The following is a 9,131-nucleotide window of genomic DNA, read 5'->3' on the forward strand; positions in this document are numbered from 1 at the left end:
AACACCTTTAACAGCGTCAGAACAAAATATATGCATATGATCCTTTGTAAATGATTAGATTTCACATCTTACAATTCTTTTTTGAAATAAAATGATTCATATTTCCCCTTAGTTTAAGAATACATCGGAACAATTGCATACAGGCCAACTGTGTATCAGGATATTTCAATGTTTGCCTTTAGCATATTTTGTGGATTTAATCACTAGCTCATGCTTTCTTGATGTCCTGAAGACAGGTGGGGCAGGCATGCCTGCTGTAGCTTTGTTAGACATTTCAGTCTTATTCCACAAATGGATCAATATGTGTACACTGGTTCCAAGGCTCTCCAGATGCATCTGACCTGTATGGTGAACTGAACGAGTGAATATGGACTGTAATGTCTTGTGCATCGGTTACATTACTTTTTCAAGAGCTGGGTGTACAGAACATGCGTTAGCAGGATTTCCTAACCACAAACAGAAATACAAGACTTTTGATCATGTAGGTGGGAGAACTTGTGTTACTCCTTTCTGCAAAAAAAAAAAAAAAAAAAAAAAAAAAGTAGATAAGTGAGTCTTTTTTGAGCATCTGAAAAAAAGCATCCTCAAAAAGAAGTATGAAAATGGCTTATTTTTGATTGAAGATTTAAGTGACAAGCCAAAAGAGAACATGTATTTAATTATGTATTTTTTTTATTTAAAATTGGAAATCAATTTAACAAAGTAACTTTTATATTTTTCTGAAGACTGTTCATTTCCTAAGTTTTTAATTTCTTTAAATTAAAACTAAAATAAGATTCCAGAAGGACAAAACTCTCCATGGGAACTAGTTTTGATTCAAAACAAAGTTTTTATGCCAAGTAAAACTAATAGAAAATTTCAGTTGTCCATTACAAGAAGATACCAGCATCTCAATTAACACAGAATGTTTTCATGATTCTATGAACCATTTAACTTCACAAATTTGAAAGTTTTGGTTAGACTAGAAAAACAAATCATTAGTTAATCTCTTAAAAAATGCAAACATCTTGTTTACAGAGATGTCAGGGAGGAGTTATGTTGACCCAAACATGCAATCAATGACGCCTGTGCTGCCCTGCCTGCTAGTGTGACATCCCCATGGGCCATAGTTTATCAGTGTCTTTGACAGATGAATCAAGAAACAGGGATATAAGGTTTTGTTGGCAAGGGAGCTCTGATTAAACCAATCATCTGTGATATAAGAAGCATGTACATTTCCATCTCACTAGAAAAATGTTTTTTCTACTCTGCTCCTCTCACAACATCTGTGACACCCCCTTCAGCAACCATTTCATTAGCCCAGCTTTCCTATAATCAGTCTGGAAATCAACTGATGCACTGTCTATGGAAAACTCCATCTATTTCACTCTACAATTGCTCATAATTTGGAAGGCATTGCTGAAGTCACCGAACTGAATGTCTCTGTAGAAGAGAACCTGTCTGGCTAAATTACATCTAATATCCCAGATTTTAGGCAGCGTGACGTGTTCCCTGCACGTCACACTGGGTTGCAGGGTTGTAATCTTATAAAAGACATATAGTGCAATCTCCATTACTTGAATAAGTACAACTTTGTGAGTTTTTCTTGTGCGGTATATTAAATTCTTCAGCCTTATTCTGACATTTGGAAATCTAAACCAGCTGTAAATTTGGTTAGCATGCCTTCATTGGTTTCCATTATTCTGAGTTCAAAAAGGTGTTCAGATAATACAAGAAAACCAGAAGCCAAAAACAGTATGGCCTTTTGTTGTTTTTCAGTTTAGCTTAACGTTTTAAAATACAAAACCTCAAACTATAATAAATATTGCATAGTAACATTTCATTCTAGAAAGGCTTTAGTCTGTGTTTGTCCATGATTAATATATTTTTACAGAAGGCTGTCAGTGAAAAGTAAGAAAAGTTAAAGATGGATAGAATAGAATAGAATAGAATAGAATAGAATAGAATAGAATAGAATAGAATAGAATAGAATAGAATAGAATAGAATAGAACAGAACAGAACAGAACAGAACAGAACAGAACAGAATCATAGATTCATGGAAAATCCCAAGTTGAAAGGGACCTAGAAGGATCATGAAGTCAAACTCCTGGCACCACACAGGTCTACCCAAAAATTCAGCCCATGTGACTAAGAACATAATTTAAACACTTCTTAAACTCCGATAGGCTTGGTGCAGTGACTACATCCCTGGGGACCCTGTTCCAGTGCACAACCACCCTCTCGGTGAAGAACCTCTTCCTGATACAGCCTGAACCTCCCCTCACAGAATCACAGAATCTAGGTTGGAAGAGACCTCCAAGATCACCTAGTCCAACCTCTGACCTAACACTAACAAGTCCTCCGCTAAACCACATCACTAAGCTCTACATATAAACATCTTTTAAAGACCACCAGGGATGGTGACTCCACCACTTCCCTGGGCAGCCTGTTCCCATGCCTAACAATTGTTTTGGTAAAGTTTGGTTTAAAAGTTTTTCCTAATATCCAATCTAAACCTCCCCTGGCGCAACCTTAGCTCATTCCCCCTCATTCTGTCACCAGGAATGTGGGAGAATAGTCCAATCCCCATCTTGCTACAGCCTCCTTTAATGTACCTATAGAGAGCAATAAGGTCGCCCCTGAGCCTCCTTTTCTCCAGTCTGAATAAACCCAGCTCCCTCAGCCGTTCCTTGTCAGACCTGTTCTCCAGACCCCTCGCCAGCATGAAGCCCTTCTCTGGACTTTCTTGAGCATCTCCATGTCCTTCTTGAAGTGAGGGGCCCAAAACTGAACACAGTACTCGAGGTGCAGCCTAACCAGACCCAAGTACAGGGGGACAACCACTTCCCTGGACCTGCTGGCCACACTGCTTCTTATAAAAACCAAGATGCTGTTGGCCTTCTTGGCCACCTGAGCACACTTCTGGCTCCTATTCAGCCAACTATCAACCAATACTCCCAGGTCCTTCTCTGCCAGGAAGCTTTCCAACTACTCATCTTCCAGCCTGTAGCTCTGCTTGGGGTTGTTGTGCTCCAGGTGCCGGACCCAGCACTTGGCCTTATTGAACTTCACACAGTTGGCCTCAGCCCATCAGTCCAGCCTATCCAGACCCTCTATCACATCTTGACTCCATTCCCTCAGGTCTTATCACTGGTTGCTAAAAAGAATAGATCAGCGGCTGCCCCTCCACTCCCCCTCATGAGGAAGCCATAGACCATGATGATGTTTCCCCTCAGCATTCTCTTTTCCAGGGTAAACAGGCCAAGTGACCTCAGCTGTTCCTCGTATATCGTCCCCTCTAGGCCCTTCACCATCTTTGTAGCCCTTAGTAGCCCTTAATAGCCTAATTGCAAGGAACCTTCAAAGATCATCTAGTCCAACTGCATTAAAATATTAGTATTTTCAAAGCATAAAGTATTATATAATTATCATAAAATCAAACACTACACGTTCATAATATCTAGTGCTAAGATTTACTTTAAAAGAAATAAAAACTGGTATTAAGAATGCAAGCCAAGACTCTAAAACTGTCAAAATTCTCTTTCATAATGATCCTAGATGGGGAAAGTGCAGTTAATGTCATACATGAAAAGCCACCAACAATTTTATTCATTACTCCTAGTTACATATAATAATAATAAAAAAGTTAATGTTGGTTAGTGGCCTTGACTATACATAATAACATTTCAGGGTTTTTAAGGTCATGCTTAAGTCTGAAAATCTTCTGAGAGGCATTCAAACACCTTGACTGAAATCCTGCATCCATTGAAGCTAGTGACAAATAATATATTGACTATTGCAGATCTAAGCTGTGACCTCTTTCTGCTGTATTAACCCACAATTACTTTTTTTTTTTGTTTTTTGTTTTTTGTTTTTTTTTTTTTAATTTAAATCCAGATGAGTTTTCAGAGTTTTCAGCTCCTTTTGACACAGTCGAAACACGTGAACTGTATGCCACCACGGGATGTGTTCTCTGGGCTTGGAAATAGTTTATATATAGCCACCTGATGAGAACTTCTGTTTAGTTTTTGTTTGTTTGTTTGTTTGATTTTTAGTTTGCTTGTTTGTTTTGTTGTTGGTTTTGTTCCAAATAATTCTGTTTGTTTTGTTTTGTTTTGTTTTTTCCTCTGGAGTTGATCTCGTGTAGCCAATATATTTCACTTGAAGAAGATGGATTTTATAGTAAAGCTCCACCAAAAAAGGATTCTGAAATAAATATTAGGATGAGGAACTATAAGGGGGCTGAATTGCATAATTGCATATGGCTTTTTTTTTTCTTTAATCTCAAACTTTAGACTACTAAGAGTAGTTGTTCCTTTCATTCTGTTAGATAACTCGGCTGTATAAAGTTACTTGTGTACTCCTCACAAATTAATATCTTTGTAGGTTTTTACTCTACCTCATTCTTCTATACAAATTTGGTGGGAGAAGTCATTATCTTTACATATTTAAGTAACCAGACCAAACTCAACCCATTCGAGGACATTTTCTATTATTGTAATTGAGGTGCATTGTCTATAAATATGTGAGTTTTGCATATTTCTCACCTATATCATAACTGGCTGTAAAGAACTGTTGCATATTACCATATTATGGTCCTTGTGTTTTCTGCTGACTTTAACTATTACTACTCCAGTAACTTTAGGATTTATGACTGAGCATGTTATTTGACTGGAACATCTCTCGTATGAAGAAAGACTGAGAAACTTGGGACTATTCAGCCTGGAGAAGAGACTCGGGCAGGATCTTATCAATGTAAATGAATGTTTAAAAGAAGGGTGCAAAAGAGATGGAGCCAGTCTCTTCTCACTGATGTCAGTGACAGGTCAAGAGGCAAAGGACACAAACTGAAAGACAGGGAGTTCTGTCTGAACATCAAGAAACACTTTTCTACTGTAAGGGTGACTAAGCACTGGAATAGGTTGTCCAGAGAGGTCACAGAGTCTCCCTCCTTGGAGATCTTCAAAAACCGCCTGGACATAGTTCAGGGCAAGTGGCTCCAGGTGGCCCTCCTTGATCAGGAGGCTTGGAGAAGATGACCTCCAGAAGTCCCTTCCAGCTTCATCCAAGCTGTTGTGTGATTGAGCTGAGACAACCCCTGCAGTTACTTTTTGATTTTTCACATAAAATTTGACTCTAAAGATAGAAAATTTTGAGACAACGTTTGCATGTCAGATGGATGAATTTGATGCAAGTCTAAATAGCTTCTGCATTATTCTGTTTCTTAAAAATTGCAAAAGTTGACATGTTTTTTTGCCTTACCTTCCTCATTTAAAGTTAAATGCTTGGTTTTGTTGTATTTTCTCTGGGGCTTGGGATATCTATTTAAACACCTGCCTTAGTGTTTTGAATGAAATTCACAATATGCTTCTGCCAGACACTGGGACATTAGAAATGCAGCATTGAACATAATGCATCCTGTTATACCGTAAAAAGGAATTGAAAATGTCAGTTTACTCAGTCAGGTGAAAGTAATCCTATTCTAGGAAGTAATTAAAAGGGTTTACAGCTATTAGTTGTCTCAGGTCAGGATGATTAGAGAAAGAATCCTATTTATTTAAATAAGTATGGGGCATTATTATTATCTGTATTGCCAGGGTTTAAGACTTTGCTGTCACTTGACAAAAGGGTTTAAGAAAACTGCTCTCCTACACTAAATTATTTTTTATATATTAGGAATAAAATCTTTACGTGTACAGAAATTACTTGGTCATAAATAAGGCTAGCTCACATTCTCTATCTCCCCCTCTATTTTTTTTTCCCCTTATCTTAACCTATTTTTCCCTTGTCTTTCTTATTTTTTTTCTGCTTTGGTTCTCTTCAAATTCAAATGTGGCTAAGAGGCATAGCTGAAGACTGGCCCTTTGTAAAGAACTATCTCACTAGTGAATATGTTTTATGGTAATATTTTCTGCTTGGTTCAGCTATTATTTGAGCAAAGATATACTGCTTAACCTAGAGTTATGGCTGTTTGGGTGGCAGTAACTGACACTATTTTTTTTTGGTTTAGAAACTGTGATGCAGCCAAAAAAAGCCTGATGGAGGAAAGTGGTGGATTTTTTAGGTTGTCAGTGTTTCACATTTTGAGGTGCTTATTTTTCTTTAATTATACTCAGTTTATCCTGATCCTGAGAGTGTCACCAGATTTTATATCTTTTTTTTTGTTTTTTTGTTTGTTTGTTTGTTTTTCCATTCTTGTTCTAGAAGAAGTTACTCTAGCAAAATGACTGCTTGGTCTTCCAACTAACTTTCCATATGATGTTTGGCTTTCAATGAGAATCAAACATTAGGCCCTTCAGGCATCTTCAGTATGGATATCTAAGGATTTTTTATTATTATTATTATTTTTTTTTTCTTTTAAATAAACTTCCCTGAAATCTGAATGATTTCATTGCCCTTGTACAGATGTGCATGCAAAGCAAACATATATATGTGTAAATTATGTAAGAATGTAGATACATTGTTATGATAAAATGCAATAGCAAGTGTTATATTTGTTTGTTTCTTTGTTGGCTTGTTATTCCTTTATATGTATACTTCTTCATCATATTTCAGTCAGATTAATGCTAGCTTCCAAAAGATTGAGATTTTGCCTATATGCCCTGAAAATATGGATTTTGTTTTTTCTTTAGCCTGTTACTTTTGTTTGTTTGTTTGTTTTTGACTTTTTGGTGGTTGCTGTTTTATCCATGAAGCTGCATGTTTTCATGATAGATGATCCAAATTAAATGTTTCATATCTGAAGATAAATGATGAGGTATGACTTTGGAGAAAATTTTTCTTTGTATGGAACATCTTCTTCCTATGGAATAACATGGGGTGGGGTCAGGAACAGGTTTCTACCTCCATACATACAAAGGCAGCCTAAGGAGCATGATGAACAGGGCAGGCAAACAGAGCATGGTGCAGCAGTTTGCATGGGAGGGCGCACTGTCCCTATTTCCGGCACTGGTTGTAACCTGCTCACAAGGAGTTCCACCATGGTATCCAGCAGAAAGCCAAGTCCTCTGCAACCCCTGTGAACTCTCCAGCCACAGGAAGCTAAGTGGCTACCCAGACAGAACTCCAAAGGGAACAGGCAGCCATTCAGGTCTCAGGCTGCAGGATGTTCCTGAGTCTGACAGAAGCAATGAGTACTTCTCACTCACTCACTCCTCACACACTGTGGGAGGTGCGCCCAGGTTGAAGAACTGCTCAGCCTGGTGACGGAGCTTTGGGAGCAATTGGGCATGCTGAGGAGCATCAGGGAGTCACAGAAGGAGATTGACAGGCAGAATCATATCCTATCATCCCTGAGACAGGTGCATTGGTCAGCCAAAACACAAGAAATGAAGGATACGCTACCTCCTCTCCTCACCACCAAGCTGTAGGAGGGGACCTAAAAGACAGGGGAATGGAAATAGATTTCTGTTTGGGGCATCAGGTGAACCCCCTCCCCACCTACCTCACCTTTCCTGGTGCCCTTATACAACAGGTATGAAGCTCTGGAACACGATGAACAGGCAAATGACATTTTAGATGAAGGCCCATCCAAGTTGGAGGGGATGCCTGAGACAGATCAGCCTACCACCCATACCACAACAACCTCCATCACAAAAAAAAAAAAAAAAAAAAAAAAAGCAACTCCCTCCTGAGGGGAATAGAGGGACCAAGGGACCAATATGACATCCAGACCTAACCCATAGGGAACTCTGTTGCCTCTTTGGCAACAGACAGCTAAGAGACATCACTAGAAAAGTCACTCACTTGGCAATGAAAAGACACTGTTTTTTCGTGTTGATAGTGATGAAGTAGCAAAGAGAAGTCCAAGACCAATCAAAAAGGTTTTTAGGGATTTAAGGTGATTGGTCACAGGTAGTGTTTTCCTCTATCCCTCCAGTAACAGGGAACAATATTGAAAGGAATAGGCAGACTCAGCTGATCAACGCATAGCTCCCATGCTGGTGCCTTTGGCAGATTTTTTTCTATTTTTATTTATTTGTTGTTGTTGTTGGTGGTGGTGGTGGTGGTGGGAAGGTCTACATGACAGCAGGCCTACTGGCACCTGATCAGATGCACCTTTTTCAGAGGGGAGAAAGGATTTTTTGTGCAGGAGTTAGCAAGACTGATTGATAGGGCTTTAAATCAGATTTGAAGGGGGAAAGGGATAAAAACAGGTCTGCCAGTGATAAGGGATGGGATGGCATGCTAAAAGCTGGGGGACTGTGTGCTAGTGAGATCCTGAAGCCTGATGCACAAGCTGCTGAGTACAATGAAGCACATTAAAAATGTTTCTACACCAATGCACACAGCATGAGGAACAAGCAAGAGGAGCTAGAAGCCTTGCCTCAGTCCCAGAGCTATGCCATTGTTGGCATAAATGAAACCTGGTGGGAAGAGTCCTGTTACTGGTGTGTTACAATGGATGGTTATAGGCCCTTCACAAGGGATAGGCAGGGAGGACAAGGTGTGGGAGGGTTGGTGCTGTATGTGCTTGGCGGGGATGGGCTGTACGCAGGTTGCAGTTGGGGATGACAGGGTTGAGAGCCTCTGGGTAAGGATTAAGGGACACGAAAATAAAGCAGAAGTGGGAGTCTACTATAGGTCACTCAGATAGGATGATGACACTGATGACACTTTAAGAAACTCAGAGATACTTCTAGAAGCCCTTGTCCTTATAGGAGACTTCAACTTGCTGGACATTAATTGGAAATATCACAGCTGATACAAACAGGCCCAGCAGATTCCTAAAACAAACACCTTGATGATAAATTCTTGGTAGACGTACTAAGGGACCCGACTAGGAAAGGTGCACTCCTAGATCTGTTGCTTGTGAACAGAGATGGTTTTGTGGGTGAAGTGGCAATTGGTGGCTATCTTGGCCATAGTAACCAAGAAGTAGCTGAGTTTAAAATCTTTGGTGATAGGAGGAAAACTGCCACCAAAACTTCAACCTTGGATATGGGAAGAGCAGACTTCAGGCTGCTCAGGGAACTAGTTAGTAAAGCCCCTGGGAAGCTGCTTTTGAAGGCATTGGGGTCCATCAGTGCTGGCCACTTTTCAAGTACCACCTTCTAAAAGCACAGGAACAGACAATTCCAAAATGTCAGAAGTCAAGCAGGTGGGTCAGACAGTCAGCTTGCTGAGCAGAGATCTAGAGCTTAGAAAAAGA

Source organism: Aythya ferina (genome assembly GCF_964211825.1).
Source record: "Aythya ferina genome assembly, chromosome: 2".
NCBI classification, from domain to species: Eukaryota; Metazoa; Chordata; class Aves; order Anseriformes; family Anatidae; genus Aythya; species Aythya ferina.